Consider the following 19,850-nt stretch of genomic DNA (forward strand, 5'->3'; position numbering starts at 1 on the left):
GAAAAAATGAGCATTATCTTCTTCCCAATCCACTTGCCCAACTCTGGTACTAAGACCTTTACCAGCCCTGATTAATTTTATCTCCAAAGTATATGTTCTGTCTTCTTGACTACCACACTAGTCCTTACCATTATCCCCTCTTGATTACACCACCACCTGCGTCACAATTTGTACTGTGAGAAGCCCAGCTTACTTGCCTCTTTCATCTTCCTTGTTTCCATTCCTCTCACTGCAACCAGAATGACCATTTAGGAATCTTTCTCTAATCACATCACTTCTCTCCCCTTAAAATCCTTCAAAACCTTCTCACTGGGCTTAGAATAAAGACCAAAATACTGAGCATAATCTGCAAAGCCCTGCAAAATTCAGGCTCTGCCTATTTTCCAACTACATCTCCTACCCATGATTCACTGTTTTCCAGTCACATTGGCCTCTGCTGAGTTCTGCAACATGAAAAGCTCTTTGCTCCCTCATGGCTCTTTCTTCTACTGCACAACCTTCCCCCTCCCGCTTCACATCATTGGGACCTCCCTTAGATATTCATGGATGCCATATCTTGTTCTAAAATAGATCTTTCTATGGGGTGCCTGGGTGGCTCAGTGGGTTAAAGCCTCGGTCTTCGGCTCAGGTCATGATCTCAGGGTCCTGCAATCGAGCGCCACATCGGGTTCTCTGCTCGGCAGGGAGCCTGCTTCCTCCTCTCTCTCTCTGCCTGCCTCTCTGCCTACTTGTGATCTCTGTCAAATAAACAAATAAAATCTTTAAAAAAAAAAAAAGGAAAAAAAATAGATCTTTCTTATTCTCTCCCATGATTGCATCCTTCGAAGAAACAATGTATTTACTATTTAATCATTGCTTCTTTTCCTTCCATAAACCTTGTGTTCTATGAAAGAAGGGGACAGGACTGATTTCTTTACAACCATATATCCAGCACCAAATAGCATGCCTAATATGTAGAAAGACTCAGTAAGTATTTTTAAATGAATAAATAAGTGAATAAACATCCAGACCAAAAAAAAAAAAGGCAGGTAAAATCTTATTCCATGGAATCAAGTGTGTCAAGATTGCCACATTTCTTTTTTCCTTCTTTTCTTTTTTCTTTTTTTCTGCCTTCCTTCCTTCCTTTCTCTCTATTGAAATGTCTTTTTTTTTTTTTAAGATTATGTTTGTCAGAAAGAGAGCAAGAAAGCACAAGCAGGGAGAGCAGCAGCAGAGAGAGAAGCAGGCTCCCTGCTGAGCAGAGAGCCTGGTGCAGGGCTCAATCCCAAGACGGTGAGATCATGACCTGAGCCAAAGGCAGATGCTTAACCAATTGAACAACCCAGATGCCCTGAAATGTCTATCTTTATTTAGGGTTTTATGGATTAGTCCAGGGGTGGTAATAATGAGTAAGAAAAGTTAAATGAAAAATACTCATAAAGAATGAGAATCATACTGGAAAGAATCTTAAGAGATATAAAGGTCTAACAGTCTAGTATTCTAAATCAGGAAAGAGCAACTTTGGTGGCAGAATGTCAAAGGTAGTTTAAGGGCAGAGATCTCATCTTCCTTGTTTATTTTATATATATTTTTTTTAACAATTTATTTGAGAGCAAAAAAGAGAGAGCATGAAGGAAAGGGGCAGAGAGAGAGAGTCTTAAGCTGACTCCAAGCTGAGTACAGAGCCTGATGCAGGGCTTGATTTCATGACTCAGAGATCACGACTTGAGCTGAAACCAGAATCTGGACCCTTAACTGGCTATGCCACCCAGGTACCCATTTCTTGTTTTTGTTTTTTGTTTTTACATAATTATGTAATATGATAGCAGTGCTAATTATTGCTACAATGACAATCCTATTACAATATATAAGTGTAACAAATTAACATGTGTTATACACCTTAAGTTTATACAATATCATATGTCAAAATTATTTTAATTAAAAATGAAACAAAACAAACGGCCTCTTTTTGGGCAAAGCAATCATATTTGCTTTTATTGAATAAAATCTGTGGCTGAGATCTCAAGTCATAGGAAATTCAAACCCCTATGTTGTTGAAGGGAGTAGTCTTCTATCTCCAGAAACACATGGAGATCTTTTGAAGTTCATGCAGTACCCATAAAAGTGGGGGAAGTGTCTTTATCTTCTGCTCTTAATTACAATCGTCTTTACTGTCATGCCTGCACTGCCCTTTGAAGAGAGGTTGCTCTGCTGCTCTCAGGCTAAGCTTGAGCAAAGCAATCTTTGCTGATGCTGTGAGCCTCAATGGCGAGGGTCGAGCCTTTTCATGGACTTAGAGCAACTGCCTTTTGAAAATTTGTCTTTTCCTAGGGATAGGACCTAGATTACTTTTTCTGTTTGTCATCATATTCTAAGCTCTGGACTTTGGCTATAATTGGAATTCTTTTTTATAGCTCAATTTAAAAATCTGGTACAGAAAGAACATTATCAGTGAACATTCTTCCTTATAGAAGGGGAATTTAGAGAGGGGAGATCTGCAGCCAACTTCTCCCAAGGCCAAACTTGTCATGCAGTGAATTTTGGACCATACCACTCCTGGAGCTGAAGTATATCTACAGAAAAGTTTCTGCGAGTGAATGAGAAAAAAGTTTCTGTGAATGAATGAGAAAAGGAGAATGACAATGAGAAAACACTAAATAAAGATCAGCACCCCAACAAATGATATCTGTAGTCTTTAAAAAACAAAACCCAAACAAGATCTAGAAATGAGATCCATAGCACAATATGTAATAATACCCAAATGGGGTTTGTTAATTTATGATATTACAAAGACAGCAAATTATTATTATAAATGATGGGTTCAGCTATCTGGAACTGGAGTTATTGACATTTTGCTATACTGTTAAAAGAAACATAAACATTTATAGTCTACCAAAAATAATATATGGTGGAGATCTGATATAACCTTTTGTTCCAACTGGGATTTTGTGGAAACTCTTAGAAAATTCCTTTATGCAAACTCTTTCTCTCTCTTCCTCTCTCCCCCACAAATTCTATTAACCCTTTTCTTTTTGCTCCATGCAGATATATATTTAAATTACTTCCTTATATCAAGATCCTTAAAATGTATAACATTTTTTATTCTTATTTATTTTTTTAAATGCATAACATTTTTAAAATAAGAGGACTTATCAATTGGTTATTTCAATTTTTTCCTACAAAATACATTTCTGTCTTATAATACTTGAAAAATATTGAAAGATAAAAATTAAATAGTCCTACAATAATAACCAAATGCCATCAAATCCTTATTATAATGGCTTGATATGCTCAAGTCTTCAAAACGCTTTCTGTCAATTATGTATTAGTCAGGAATGATCCTGTCATCTGAATATGTAGAGCTTTACTGCTTTCTGACCCTTGCTGCACACCCTCTGGCTATTGTCCCTGTTTTTCACTGACCCTGAGGTAGCAGGTTGGATTGTATCTCAACTTCTTTAAAAAAAAAGACCAGTTTCCAGTTTGATTCCCCCCAACAAAAAGATACCTGTTGGAGAACATCGAAGATGTCTTTGTACTTTGTGGTTGATGTTATTAAATGCTGTCTCTGACTACAATTACTGTATGACATTTTAAACATTTTATCTCCACCCTCCTATAGACTGACACTTAAAGTACGGAAATTATATTCTTAATAAAGTAGAGACAATTTTGTATATCAGCATGCATAGTAAGTGGCTAAAAGCCATGGTTCTATGACCCTGAGTGGTTCTGATATTGCCATCTACTTCTGACCTCAAATGACAGGTGTGTAGCATGAGTGAGAAAGACCTCTTTGTTGTGTAAGCCACAGAGATTTAGGAGATTTTTATTACTGCAGTATAATCTAGATTTTTGTAAGTGATACAACTACTCTGCCACAGAAAACTTCAAGCGCCTAAGTACAGAGTGCCAAGTCCCAGGAGAGAGCTGCTGCTAAGGTTTTCATTCTTCATCTTACAAGAGCATCAAGAAGTTTCATGCCTACATGCCAATGTTAACTTGCTAACCTTGAGCTTAACATGGCAACTGCCTATTCACCCCGAGCTCTTTGGACACAGGAAAAAATAAAATGCCCTTAAACCTGATCTATCACAGCAGCATTCTTCCCTCAAAGGGATGGCATGAAGGAACTGGGAGGGAAGGGGTAGGGTAGGACTAGGATTCCCCCTGGCATATCTGGCTCATATTCAATCAAATAGGAGAAAATACATATTCAATGATAAAAAGTACAAACCATCAAACGATGGAGAGGTTACATAAAAACACTGTTACATAAAAGTACAGTTGCAACACTTTATCTAGAAATGAATAAATCAAATTATAAATTGGAAGGAAAGGATAAGAGGTGGTATTATTTTTTTAAAGTACAGACTCTTAGGGAAATGAAAAATTTTTTTTAAATATTTCAAACATGAGGACAGCCAGAAACTCTGTTATGAACTGTTGGATATTTAGGAGAGCTATGTAGAATCCAATGTGGAATTTAAAACTATTATATGTTTTCCCTAGATAGACCATTAGAAAAAAAATTCTCATGACTCATAAATCACTAAAGGCTTTTATTTTTTCCTTAAATAGTGTTTTCCTGAAAACCTACAAGATGTCCAGAATTTTACCCATTGTCTTTGAAATAAAAACTTTTTTTCATAGAAGCAAATTTTAACTGTATAAAATTTAGGAATATTTTATTTAATTTTTTATTTAAATTCCAGTTAGTTAACATATAGTGTAGAATTAGTTTCAGGAGTCGAATTTAATAATTTATCACTTAATAATAATACCCAGTGCTCATCCCAACGATGCCCTCCTTAATGGGCATCCCCCATTTAGTGATTCCCTCCACCCTCCCCTCCAGCAGCCCTCAGGTTGTTTTCTATAGTTAATAGTGTCTTGGGCTTTGCCTCCTTCTGTGTTTTTATCTCCTTTTATTTTTCCTTCCCTTCCACGATGTTCCTCTGTTTTGTTTCTTAAATTCCACATGTGCGTGAAATCATATGATATTTATCTTTCTCTGACTGACTTCTTTCTCTTAGCATAATGTACTCTGGTTCCATCCACATTATGCAAACAGCAAGATTTCATTCCTCTTGTTGATTAACTTGTATGCAGACAGTACATCCAAGATCTGAATACTTTTGGTGAAATATGATTAGATACTTGTATCTTGATACACCAAATACCTTTTTAAACATTGAGATACCTTAAAGCCTGTATTGGAAGTAGGTACTATGGAAATATACATTTGGCAGTTACTTTGAAAATTCATTTTGGTACAGTTGTAATCTTATTGAACAGTTTATGGTGTGATTTCCTTGGCTCTTATCCTAAATATTACTACTGTGTGAATTTGTTTTCAAAGACAAATGCAGTGTTTTTAATTTTCATCGGGCTTTAAGCTGAAGAAACTGTAATTCTAGTCTGTGTAACTTGCTCAGAGAGAGAGTCTGCAAAACATTTTCATAAATTGGTAAGCTTTTAGTACATGTTTATTCATTGGGTTGCAGTGACTATATTTTTACAAAATTCTTCTTGAATTTCTTAAGGACTTTTAACTGTGTCTACATTTTTCTGTCATTTCCTTTTAGTTTCCATGGACCTCTTAAGCATTTCACTTAGCAAGGTCTGCAAGTTATCCTTCAAAAAAATAAAACAAAGCTAAAATAACATTGCTCCAGAGACACCGATCAATCCCTTAGTTTTGTAGCTTTAACCTTTTATGTCCTTGTATACCTTATGTAGTGAAGTTGAATGCAGCAGGATTTCCACCACGTCTGCTTCTATTCTGCAGATGATAATGCCTGTATGTGTTTGAATACGTTTTGGGGGCAGTTTTCCCAAGCTGTATTTCTAGAATGCCCCAGAGTCTGTCCTTAGGAGAATAAGAGATTAAACTACACCGTTTGAGGATGTAACTATCTGTAAGCAAGTATATTATACAATTGACATTTTACAGTCCAACATTATATAACAGCTAAGCAGTGATAAAATCTCTGTGCTTATTCAGCAAAGGCTAAGTAAACTGGTGTAGTTTTAGAAATTTTCAAGGATCCTATAACTGGATGGTACTACAATCCTAACAGAGACAAGTTTCCATCTATAAATTACAAATTTCATTAAGACTATTTGTGTAAATTACTCTCAATCCAAGACCTTTTAAATATGCCTTTGTTGTGCCATTGTTCTTAATGAGAAAGCTTTTTAAAGTATATTTATAGACGTATTCACAACTATTACAAAAATAAAAAGTAGATCAATTGGTTGATTGTACCTCAGTTGACATATTTCAACCTAATAACTTATAAAGTATTATAGATTTGTTAAGTTTGTCAAAGTGGTAAAGGAGATATGTTTATTTATTCTGGGGGCTGGTTGTTTTTAATTTCATTTTTAATAAAATCAGCATGAGGAATAAATTGTCATTGAGGCTGAGGTTTTGTTTTGTTTTGTTTTTTTTCCTCTTTCACACAGCAGTAAAAAACACAAAATTGTTTAGCTTCTGTTTGGTAGAACTTTCAAGTATTGGCTTTTAGATTAAGCTAGACATGATTAGATGCCTTTTGTGAGCATCTTACAAGAGTCAAAGAATTGGGGTTCTAGCCTTGAGTCTGTCACAAGGTAATTTTGAATGGGGCATCTTTCACTCCATCTATCTGAGGCTGTTTCAATATCTACAAAAGGAGTGTGCTGAGGGGCACCTGGGTGGGTCAGTTGGTTAAGTATCTCAGGTCCTGATCAAGCACTATTGGGCTCCCTGTTCAATGGGGCAGGGAGCCTTCTTCTACCTCTGCGGTTCCCCCTGCTTGTGCTTGCTTTCTCTCTGTTTAAAATAAATAAATAAGATGATTGGCTAGGTCAGAGGTTCTGAGGTTTGCTCTAGCTTTGTGTTCTTCAGTCCATGATATATTGCTCATATGAGTTTTTAACATTCTTAAACATAAAATTTGTTTTATTTAATAAAGTTGGTTTCTTAAATTATTCAACATTTTTCATTCTAGATGTATGCTTTTCAGTGTAGTCATGGGAAGATGTTATATACCATAATTACTGCATCTAATGACTCAGTCTCCACTTTCTTTACCCACATGCCAGTCATGAGCCTGTCTGCCCTTAGAATCTCTCCTCCTTTTCGTCCTGCTCAGATCTGCATACTAGGGTTTGAAATTAACAATCTGTGTTTCCAGGCTTCCTTGCAGCAGCAGCCATGGAGGGTAAGATGCCCACACCTTCCTTCAAGAGAGGACCTGACTCAGGGAGCATTTGGGAGGCTGAGAGTGTCCAGCCCTAGCGCCTTCAGGATGTGCCTCAGTCTTGGAGTTTTTCCTGAAGCTCTATGATGGTCTGACGTCCTCACTGCCCAAAGCTCTGATCTGCCTCTCCTTTCATTAGCCTCATATTGGCCCTGGGCTTGAAGGCTTTCCCTGCTACTCTACTGCCTTCTCCCCCTTATCTTCCATAGGTGTTACCCCAACAAATCTCTTGTACATCTAGATCCATCTTGCCATCTAGTGCTCACAGGACATCAACTCACACATTTGTGAATTACTTTTTATTCCACTCAGCCAATGGGAGAGACTGGAGAGCTGCTAGAGGGAGGAAGGAAGATGGAACCGGGGTACATGTCCCATCTCTCCACCTCGGGGAACATCCCAGTTGTGGCTGTTCCTCCTCCATGACGCCAGCCCCTGCCCTGTGGCTCCTTTTTGTACAATTCTCAATTCCTGTCAAACTTACCGGTTTCTAGCCTCCAGTTATACGACCTGCTCCCATCACCTTCAGGAATAATAGTAGCTTTCCGTTATTTTTAACATCTTGGTTGCCTCGCCATCCTTTATCCCTGAAATAACCACCTCGCACTAGGTAATTACTAAGCACTGTCTTTTGCAGAATACTTTATCTTCCTATTGCCTGTCTGCGATCTGGGTCACGGAGGGGATGTTAGTTCCCTTGTTCTCTAAGTCTCCTTTCAGACTGCTTCCTAAAATTGGCTCTTTTGAGCCCTGTATCCTTGCTTTTTTATTTTTTAAAGCTTGCAGGGGATGCCTGGGTGATACAGTCAGTTAAGTGTCTGACTCAGTTTCAGCTCAGGTCGTGATCTCAGTGTAGTAAGATCGAGCCCAGTGTTGGGCTTTGTACTTAGCATGGAGTCTGCTTAAGACTCTCCCCTTGTGCCCCTCTCCCCCCATTCTTTCTCTCTCCCTGTGTCTCTCTCCTTTTCTCTTTCTTTCTCAGGTAAATAAATCTTTACCCAAAAACTTTTTTTCTTTTAAAGTGTGGGAATACGAAACTGTTATCCAAAGTAGAACCCAACTTAAAAAACTATCACGTTGTAAAAGTCTTTCTCGTCCAGCTTCCTGAAAGGGAGTTTTGAATAGAGGGGCACTGTGGTAGGAGAGGGAGGTTGCTGGAAATATAGTTTAGGGTCACAGGCACAGAAAAGGAGGGTGTGTCTGGGTGCCTGGATGATTGCTGACAAGGGAACTTTTGAAAACACAACACCAGCAGAAGTTGACTTGTCTCCATATTTTCATTTCTGAGTTTCTGGTCCTTTCTGCCACTTAGTATGTCTGCAACACCCTTTCTTTTTATTCCAGTGTGGCTTATCTCTAACTCTTTGAAGTCTGAGCCCTTTACTATTTGCTACCAGGGCTGATGTCTGTGACTCAGCTCTCTGGCTGCCTTGGGATTTTTTTGGAACAGGTGCCATAAATCAGAGCAAAGGATCTCACTGAAGATTAAACTGTTTATTCATGAAACAGCAACATTTTGTTTGTGGTAGGAAATAAAACCACTTTTCAATGCCAATGAGTGAACTATTGAAAATAACATCTAAACAATCATCCATGTTTTGCTTAATTTTGAACAAATTGCTTTACTTTGTTTTCTTTCATGCTGTAGTTACACTGGTTATGATGTTGCATAGCTTACTCCATGCCATGAATGGATAGGTTTCTGAAAGGATCTCAGCATCAGCTGGGACTTAAGAGCAGTAATTATTTTTTAAATAGATTATATAAACTTAACTTAGGCTAAGAATATTTTCTTTTTTTTCTGCTCTCAGCTTGTGGGTCAGAGTAACCAGGCTGGCCTCTCACTCTGACCCTGCTTTAGTTTTCTGCATGGATCCCTCATGAAATGCTATGCTGTCTTAGCCTTGATCAGAACACTTTCCATTTATGCTTCTAAGTGAAGCTCTGTTTGAATCAGCTAGAACTTTTACTTATTTTTATTTTTTATTAAAGATTTATTTATTTATTTGATAGATCACAAGTAGGCAGAGAGGCAGGCAAAAAGGGGAGGTGGGGAAGCAGGCTCTCTGCCGAGCAGAGAGCCCAATGCAGGGCTCGATCCCAGGACCCTCCCTGGGATCGTGCCCTGAGCCAAAGGCAGAGGCTTTAACCCGCTGAGCTACCCAGGAGCCCTTCAGCTAGAACTTTTAAAAGGGACCATGTTATTGACGTGTTCTTGTATGTTCATAGTGAATCATGTAATTAATGATTAAAATAAGTTAAATATGTTATTTAACTATAGATTAATTAAGTTTATAGGCTATTAATGGTAGTTGACTATAAATAATTATTCTCATAAGCAGCATGATTCTGTGAATTATGATTTCAGAATTTCGACTGACTCGGACTCCTCTGACACCTCAGAAATGAGTAGATTGAATCTTAAAGGGTATTTCTAGTCCTGAATGCTGGGTATGTGGTTATTCACCCCAATATTGTTTATCTACACATACGTTTTTATGTGTTATAATTTCTAATAGTTCTATATTTGATAATAAAAATTGCATGTGTATATATTCTTATGTAGACCAATCTTCCTTCTCTTCCAGTACAATTCTCTTTCTCTTATTGTGGTGGTGGGGGTAGAATGGGAAATAGGCTCTTATTTCCCACTTGGCTCTGGGAGGGAGGAGGAGCCTATGAATATTTGCATACAGAATATCTTTGTTTTGTGAAATATGTTTCTCAGTGTCTGTCTCCTTGTTTGATTGGGAACTCTGCAAATGCTGGGATTGCTTCTGGCCTCTTGTCTGGTGTAGTCCCAGTGCCCAGACAATACTTTGCTCATTGTAGACACCTAAAACCTGCCCGAAGAAAGACATATAGAATTTGGCCATGAACATAACATTGAATAAGTGTATTCCTCAAACTTTTTTACTCAAACAAAATTCAAAACCTAGAGTTGTTTCTTGTTTTCTCTACGTCTTTGGATAAGTTGATCTCTGATTCATTTTTCTCATCATATCACCTTCTTTAGTGTGGTCCTGGAGATCAAACCTAATTGGGTAAAATAGCAAGCATGGTGTTGCCATCTACTAAGTCCTCAACGGTTACCATATTGGATATCTTTTGCAACACTGCACAAATATCAAAATTTAGAAAGCTAAAATGTTCCTGCTTATTTTTTTTCCCTGTCAAATGGGATGTTTGGCCACTCTCCCATGGTAGTTCCACCGCAGAATTCAGTTGTACAAGAAGGACTGAAGACAAAATGGCTCCCGAGCCCAAGTATTTCTGTACAAAAGGGGTAATAGAATTCAGCAGCTTATGAAAATGTAGTAGAAGGAAAAGCAGTTAATAAACGCCTTGGGTATAGTGCTTAAGCAAGGAAGTAAGATTTGCCCTGCCCATGTGAGAACACATCAAGGAGCAGCCAGATCACACCTTTTCCCATGTTTCACAGAAGGTCCCAATAAACTTTCCACATCCATGAGATATTATAACAACATGTCAGGGCAGTTTTAGATTTAAGGGTAGAATGCACATTCTGGTGCAAGGGAGATAAACTTTGAGCTGGGCAGAAATGAATGTCCTTTCCAGTTGAGAAGAAACAGGAGGCACCGAAGCCTCAACTGTCGTCAGAGCAAAGTAAAACAGTACCCAGATGTTTGGGGATTCCTTTGGCACCAAATTGTAATGGGGTGTAGGAAACTAACACCAGACACATTGTGCTATAACCGTGCCAGCCAGAGAGGAAATCTAGCATCATTTGAGGTGTGCTCTTTTAAAAAATCAGCCCCATCTTTTCCAGCTTACTTTTTGCAACTTTGAAATTAATTGGTATCTCTTAGATCTGCTGGACAGAAAACAAAATAAAGTGTAGAATTTCAATGAATTTATTCAGCAACTAAAACCCCGTGGTTGAGCTATGTGATTTTTATGAGTATGGAGCATTTAGCCTGTTTGCTGCAAAAGTCATTTTGTGGTCACCTGTTGTTTCTTTATGTTCCAACCCATGCCAACAATCCTTTCTCCAATCTCAATGCCCTCTGGCTATAACTAAACTTAGACTCAAATTCCCCTCCCTTCCTCTTCTCCCTCCTCTCTGGCTTCTTCCTTTCCTTCCTTCTAGAAACATTTATTGAGCACTAAATAGTTGGGAGTCCTCTAGCAGCTTTTAATAAATTATCTCATATTCTTGATAAACTTAGGAGGTAAATAATATTATACTTCCCCATGGAACAATAAAGAGCTACTAGAAAGTAAGATTTAGGAAAAGGGAAACATCTGTTCAAGGACACACAGGTAGGAGGGGTAGAGCTGAGTTAAGCTTCATCCTCACTTCATCTCCACATTTTGAGTTCTTAAATACTGAGCAATGCTATCTATCAGTTGTGTGCAAGGAGAACCAAAACAGCGAGATCAATGTATTTTTAATGTGTGTAAAACATGTGAGTAGTCTCATTATCCCAGAAGCCCGCATCCTACATTTTGCCAAGTGTGCATTTTTCACAGCAAGTCAGAGGATGGTTGAGCATTTTAATACGAAAGGATGCAACCTTCCCTTTCCAAAACAGCTCGCTGCAGGACAGTTTGATTTGATGTAACATGACTTAGTTTTCTCCATTTGATTTGCAAAATGTTACCCTCTGATGGTTTTATAGGTCTTGAGGCAAGTACTGAAGTGATGAGGTATGCAGAGAGCTTCAATTTGTAATTAAGAATACCTTCATGAGGCCTGGAAGGTAATCTTTGCTGTATGTTTACCACTTGCATTGAAAGAATAGCTTTGGCATTGCTTAGCAAAAGACTCTCTTTGTTTTGTCTGCTAAAGCCTGTGTTCTCGGTACTGTTTAAAAAAGTTTGCCTTAGCGCAGAAAAAAAAAATCATGCGCTGAAGTTTTTATTAAACCGACATACCAATGAAACTCAGTTGTTTAAACAGACTGTCCAGACATGAAATAAACATAAGTCATCTTTCATTTCTTATTTACCCAGTATTTCAGGTTATATGGGATGAATTTATATATAAAAACATAGATATGACCCTAGAAAATTTTAACTACTTTTTGGACTCATGACAACAACATTATGCATATTGTACCTCTTGGTTACAATTTTAAGTGGCATTAAAAATATTGCCTTGTAGATCTTAATCTATAAAACTCAGGACAAGTTTAATCATCTTGACTCCTCCCTGGCAGGAAGGTATTCTAGGCACTGCTCTGTTTCTTTACGGATAATACTGTCTGTTGCACATTTCAAAAGACTTTCTCGAGGCTTTGCCCTGTGTTAGAAGCAAGTTCCAGCAACTCCAGTTATATAAATGATGCCACACTTATATAATGTTCTTTTGTTTTTCAACAAAGCAGAACATCTTTATACTACGATGAATTCTCTAGGGAACTCTAAGATTGCCCAGTTTAACACTACTAAAAATTAGAACTTCAAAAAGGAGTGCAGTTCAAAATAATAAAAGTTTTTCTCTCTACTTTTATAATTTTACCTGGTGCTTGATTCTTATGTTCAAATGATGGAGTAACACAGTAGAACTATCATATGGACTTAGTGCCCTAGATATGTGTGTATGTGTATCAGTAGCTTGCTTCTAAATGAGCTACTAGTCCATGTGTCTTGACACATCTCTCTCTCTGGCCCCAATTATTATCTCTTCCATTGGCACATAAAATTCTTAATTTGGCCAAATGAGTCAGTAAATCCAGGAATTTGTGTGAGTAAAGGTGTGTACAAGTTGCTCTGGGGGAAAATATCTATTTCCTATCAGAACAAATTGCACTGAACACACACAGGACCATGGAAAGACAGAGGTTCTGTAGTTACACACACTTCAGTTCAGCTACACCCTTTGCCGATAATTAGTCCCATTACCTTGAGCCTCCTTCTCCTCTTTTTAAATGGGGATGACAACCTCTATTAAATAGGACTCTTACGAGGATACATGTGAAACGAAATGAAAATTAAAGCAGGTTCAGAGATAAAACCAGATGCTGCTGTTCAAGCCTGGACCAGGTACTATACCAAGTGCTTCACATATACTCTTTTAAATCTCTCAACCCCATTTATGATTTGCTCTTCTCCATTTACACAAGGCAAATGATCCCTGCGGAAGTTAAAAAAAAAAATTGTCCAAAGTATCACCACTAATAAGTGGTAACATGGGATTTTGAAGCCAGATCTTAGTGACACTAAAACTTGGGCTGTAGATGCTTCTATGAAACCTCTGGTATAGTACTTGGGAAAGAGTATACACTCAGAAGAGCAGATACTTCTGCAGATGTGCATATGTGCATATTTTCCTAGAAGTAAAGACTTTTTCTCTGTTATCTCATGATAGCTACACGGTAGGGTTCAAATGTCCCACATTGCTGTGTGACCCATATGAAAGTCATTGTCTCTTACTTTTTTTAATCTTAAATTTCTTTGTTATCCTAAACTCCCAAATATTCTTCAAATATTTCTTCAAGTATTTTTTTTTAAGATTTTAATTTATTTATTTGACAGAGAAGAGAGAGAGAGAGGAAACACAAGCAGGGGGAGTGGGAGGGGGAGAAGCAGGCTTCCCGTTAAGCAGGGAGCATGATGTGGGACTTGATTCTAGGACCCTGAGATCATGACCTGAGCCAAAGGCAGACACTTAATGACTGAGCCACCCAGGTGTCCCTTCAAGTATTTTTGATATGAGAAAATTGGTGGCGTTTTCAGAGTACTACAGCTTTTCAGTTAATAGTGAACACAGAGAAGCAATAATGAGAATCTGGCCTCAAAGTCACTGGGAACCTTTGTGTCTCTGAGCTTACCAAGATTAAGTACTTTTATTTAAATCTCTTTAGGGAGGCCTGGGTGGCTCAGTTGGTTAAATGGCTGCCTTGGGCTCAAGTCATGATCCCAGAATTCTGGGAATGAGTCCCGCATCCAGCCCCTTGCCCAGTGGGGAGCCTGCTTCTCCCTCTGCCTGCCGCTCCCCCTGCTTGTGCTCTCTGACAAATACATAAATAAACACACACACACACACACACACACACGAAATAAATAAATCTCTTCAAATTTTTTTTGTTACTTTTAATAAGGTAAGCTCTAAGAAAAAAAAGCTCTAAGAGAAAAAAGACAAAATATGGGGAAGTTTTTGTTGATTGGTTTTTCAAAACCTCTAGGTACAATAATTTAGTAAATAAATGTTTTAGCCTAAGAATCTTAGTAAATAGTTTTTCCTCCCATAAAAAATATAATTAGCAAATATTTAAAAACTGGTAATTAAAAGGAATGTCAAATTATTTGCCTTTCTGAAGCACCCTCCTATCTTGGTACACAGGTGAAAATTCCCGGTGGAGCTATTAGCCAGTTTTCTGTGTCTGTGATGCTCAGAGAAGTCTAGACCAAATGGGTAACTCTGAGATTCATTGATGTAGAGATGAAAGTCCAAGCCATGGGAGTTGGCAGGATGACATTAATCAGAAAGTAGAGATTAGGAAGTGAGTGGTGTTTAAAACAGCTTTGCAGAACTCTAGTATCTTATGTTCAAGAGAGTGAAATTGACTAGGGGACTAACAGGTGGGAAGAGAGATAGGAGGGATTTCCCAGAAGATTATTAGGGAAGAGCATATACATATTTTTTTAAGATTTATTTATTTATTCTAGAGGGGGGAGGGGCAGAGGGAGAGGGAGAGAATCCCAAGCAGACTCCCCACTGAAGGTGGAACCCAATGCAGAACTTGATCTCATAACCTGAGATCATGAACTGAGCCAAAACCAAGAGTCCTGCACTTAGCTGGGTGACTGAGCCACCCAGGCACCCCAAGGGAATAACATATTTTAGAAACAAAGGAGTGGCCAATTGAATGCTACTAAGAGGTTAAGTAAGATGAGGACAAAATGTTACTAGATTTAGCACTAGGTAGATAATTGGATAAGGAGACCTCGTGTCCCAGTTCATCCTGGAGTGTCCTAATTGAACCCTGCTGTCCCTGTGAAAGTGTTTCCTAGTCATTGGTAACTCTTGCAACAGTCATTTCAATAGAGTGATAGGAGCAGAAGTCAAATTTGAATGGATTAAGGAATCTGTAGGAAGTGAGGAAATGGAAACATTAGGGAAGATAATTTCTTGAAAGAAGTGCAACTATAAAGGAAAGAGTAGGACCAGGATGGAATGAATTGTGAGGTCAAAGAAATTTTTTCTTAAGGTGGGAGAGAGTGGGATGTCTCTCATGGGAATATCGGGCAGGGCGGGAGAAATTAAAGAGACAAAAGTGATAAAGGTTACTTAAATGGATAAATCTTCTAAAAAGGGGGCAGAGGGTAGGATCCAGAACACAGAAGGAAGTTGGGCTGTAAAAGGGAGGAGGGGGACCATAACAATGGCAACCACAAGGGTAGAGGGGATAGGAGTGCAATCGCTAGTAGATAGGCATGTTTTCAATGGGAAGTTAACGTCATTTCAATCTATTGATGTATTTTTCTCTGAAGGAGGGGAGAATGTTTTCCGAGAATGAGGGGGAGAGGTGGAGGTGTTATGGACTCAGGAAGGTAGGGAAGGTGTGAAACTTTGATGTGTGTGTCGTGTGGTGGTGAGAGTTGGATAAAATCCTGCAACAATTGCTTGACGGTATTCAGAGCCCAGTTGAGTTATGTGACCATTATAACGAAACCCTTTGTGCAGTTTGCTCCAGGGGCACCCAGATGCCCAATGTCCAACACAGATAGGGCAGTTGTATCATTTCAAGTAGAAATAAAGGTAAGGTTTTGTCAAATAGATGTAATAAAAGAACAGAAGTACAAAGAAGACATGAGAATTGGTGATAATATGAAATGAGAAACCATGAAAACTAAACTTGATTGGGGGTACCTGAATCCAGGAGGAGGGGTTTATAGAGAGGGAGAAAATACAGAAGACAAATAGGTTTCCAGCATTAAGGTCATGGTAGAAAGAGCTGCACCAGCAAGCCGAAAAGATTGGAGGTCGTGGTCAGAATCTGAGCTGTTTGGATCAGTGATTTTGAAAATAAAAATAGATCAGTTATCAACAAAACATACATCTACCTACACTCTTAGGATAAATGTTAAGTGGACAGCCCACTTTCTAATCTCTATCCTACATCTTAAGAACTCATATTACCTATTTCTGTATATTAATTTTGTGTTCTATGACTTTACTGAGTTCATTTACCATTTTCAGTCATTTTTTGGTGCCGTCTTTAGGGTTTTCTATTTATAGTATCATGTCATCTACAAATAGTGACAGTTTTACTTTTTCTTTACCAATTTGGATGTCTTTTATTTGTTTTCCCTGCCTGATTGCTCTGGCTAGTACTTCCAGTAATATATTGAATAAAAATGGTGAAAGTGGAGATCCTTGTTTTGTTACTGAGCTTGGAAGAGAAGCTCTCAATTTTTCACTGTGAGTATGATGTTAGCTGTGGGTTTTTCATTTTTCATATATGGCCTCTATTATGTTGAGGTATGTTTCCTCTAACCCTACTCCATTGAGAATTTTTATCATAAGTGGATGCTATACTTTGTCAAATGATTTTTTTATCTAAATCATATATCATATGGTTTTTATCTTTTCTCTTGTTAGTGTGATGTATCACACTGATTGATTTGCTAATATTCACCCTTGCATCCCTGGGATAAATCCTACTTGATTGTGGTGAATGATTTCTTTAGTGTATTGTTAGATTTGGTTTGCTAATACTTTGAGAATTTTTGTGTCTATGTTCCTTAGGGCTATTGGCCTATTATTTTCTGTGTGTGGTGTCTTTGTCTAGTTTTGGTATGAGGGTAATGCTGGCCTTACAGAATGAATTTGGAAGCTTTCTTTCCTCTTCTCTTTTTTGGGAATAGTTTGAAAAGAATAGGTATTAACTCTTCTTTTAATGTTTGGTAGAATTCATCTGTGAAGCAATCTGGTCCAGGACTTTCGTTTGTTGGGAAATTTTGATAACTGATTCAATTCATTGCTAGTAATCGGTGTGTTCAAATTTTCTATTTTTTCCTGATTCAGTTTGGGAAAGTTATGTGTTTCTAGGAATTTGTTCATTTATTCTACATTGTCCAGTTTGCTGACTTATAATTTTTCATACTATTCTCTTATAATCCTTTCTGTAGGATGTCATAATCCCTCTATAGTTGTCGTTTCTCCTCTATTTCTGATTTTATTATTTGAGACCGCTTTCTCCCCCCCCCCCTTTTTGATGAGTCTGGCTAAAGCTTTATCAATTTTGCTGATCTCTTCAAAGAACCAGCTCTTGATTTCATTGATCTTTTTTATTGTTTGTTTTAGCCTTTATTTCATTTATTTCTGCTCTACTATTTATTATTTCCTCCCTTTTGCTGGGTTTGGGTTTTGTTTGTTCTTTTTCTTGCTCTGTGATAGTGATCATCTTTTCATGTACCTGTTGGCCATTTGTGTATCTTATTGGAAAAATGTCTATTCAGGTCCTTTGCCCATCTCTTAATTAGATTATTTGCAATTTCCTTTTCTTTTCTTCTTCTTTTTCTTTTTCCTTGTTGCTATCGAGTTGTATGAATTCTTTTATATTTTGGATATTAAGCCCTTATTCGATAAATAGTTTACAAATATTTCCTCCCATTCCATAGTTTGACTTTTCATTTTATCAATTGTTTCTCTTGCTGTGAAGAGCTTTTTAGTTTGATGTGGTCAAACTTACTAATTTTTGTTTTTGTTTCTTATGGTTTGTATATCATATTAAAAAATCATTGTCAAGGTCAGTGTTAAGGAGCTTTCCCCCTATATTTTCTTCTAGCAATTTTATGGTTTTAGGTCTTATATTCAAGTCTTTAATTTATTTTGAGTCCATTTTTGTGAGTAGTGTAAGACAGGGGTCCAATATCATTCTTTTACATGAATGGCTGTCCAGTTTTTGCAGTACTATTTATTGAAGAGACTATTCTTTCCCCACTGAATATGTTTGGTTCCTCTGCCATATATTAGTTGACTGTATATTCTAGGGTCTTGACTCTGTTCCACTGGCATATGTGTTTCCTTTTTATGCCAGCATCACACTATTTTGATGACTATAGCTTTGTAATAAAGTTTGAACCTCTAGACTATTTGGGGTCTTTAGTGTTTCTATATGAATTTTTAAATTTTTTTTTTTCCTATTCTGTGAAAAATGCCACTTGAGTTTTGATAGGGGTTACATTGAATCTGTAGATCACTTTGGGTAGAATGGAAATTTCAACAATATTAATTCTTTCAGTCCAGGAACATGGGAAATATTTCCATTTATGTGAGTCTGTAATTTCTTTCACCAGTGCCTTATAGTGTGTAGCATACTGATCTTCTACTTTTTTGGTTAAATTTATTCCTAAGTATTTTATTCTTTTTTTTTGGGGGGGGGGATGCAATTGTAAACAGAACTGTTTTCTTAATTTCTCTCATAGCTCATTTTTAGTATACAGAAACACAACTGATTTTCATATGCTGATTCTGTATTCTGCAACTTTACTGAATTCATTAGTAGTTCAAACAACTTTTGGTGGAGTCTTAGGGTTTTCTGTATATAATATGTTATCTGTAAGCAGAGACAATTCTACTTCTTTCCTAATTTGAATGCTGTTTCTTTTCTTTGCCTAATTTCTTCGGCTAGGACTTCTAGTACTAGCTTAAATATAAGTGTCAAAAGTGGGTTACTGGTCTTACTCTTAATTGTACAGGAAAAGCTTTCGGCTTTTGACCGTTGAGTATGCTATTTGCTGTGGGCTTATCATGCATGGCCTTATTACCGTGAGGTATGTTCCCTCTACACCCACTACACCTTGAGGTATGTTCCCTCTACACCCAATTTTTATCATAAACTCATGCCCAATTTTGTCAAATACTTTTACATTTATTGTGATGATTATATAATTTTTATCCTTCTGTTATTGTGGTAAATCACACTATTTGCTGTGTTGAGGCAATCTTGCATCCCAGGGATAAATCCCACTTGATCATGGTATATGCTCCTGTAATATGCTGTCGAATTCTGTTTGCCAGTAGTTTGTTGATGATTTTTGAATCTATGATCATCACATATATGGGCCTGTAATTTTCTCTATTTAATACATTTTTCTCTTGGTAGTGTCCTTATCTGGCTTTGATATCAGGGTAATGCTGGCCTTTCAAAATGAGGGTGAAGTGTTCTCTCTTTCAAACTTTTGGAGGAGTTTGAGAAGGATTGGTATTAATTTTTCTCTAAGTGTTTGGTAGAATTCACCTGCAACACCATCTGGTCCTGAACTTTACTTTGTTGGGAAGTTTTTGATTACTGATTCAATCTCCTTACTTGTTATTGGTCTGTTTAGATTTTCAGTTTCTTTGTGATTCAGATATGAATCACGTCAACAACATTTGTGTGCTGTGTTTTCTATATTTTTTGGTAGGTTGTATCTTTCTAAGAATTTATCCATTTCTTATAGGTTGTCCAATTTGGGGGGTATATAATTATTCATAGTAGACTATTATGATCCTTTCTATTTCTGGGGTATCAGTTATATTATCTCTTTCATTTATAATTTTACTTCAGTCTCCTCTAATTAGTTTAGCTAAAGGTTTGTCAGTTTTGTTTAGTATTTCAAAAAACAAGTTCTTAGTGTTCCTCTATTATTTTTCTGCTTTGTATT

The sequence above is a fragment of the Lontra canadensis genome, unplaced genomic scaffold, assembly GCF_010015895.1.
Source record: "Lontra canadensis isolate GAN:19392208 unplaced genomic scaffold, GSC_riverotter_1.0 scaffold52, whole genome shotgun sequence".
In the NCBI taxonomy this organism is placed as follows: Eukaryota; Metazoa; Chordata; class Mammalia; order Carnivora; family Mustelidae; genus Lontra; species Lontra canadensis.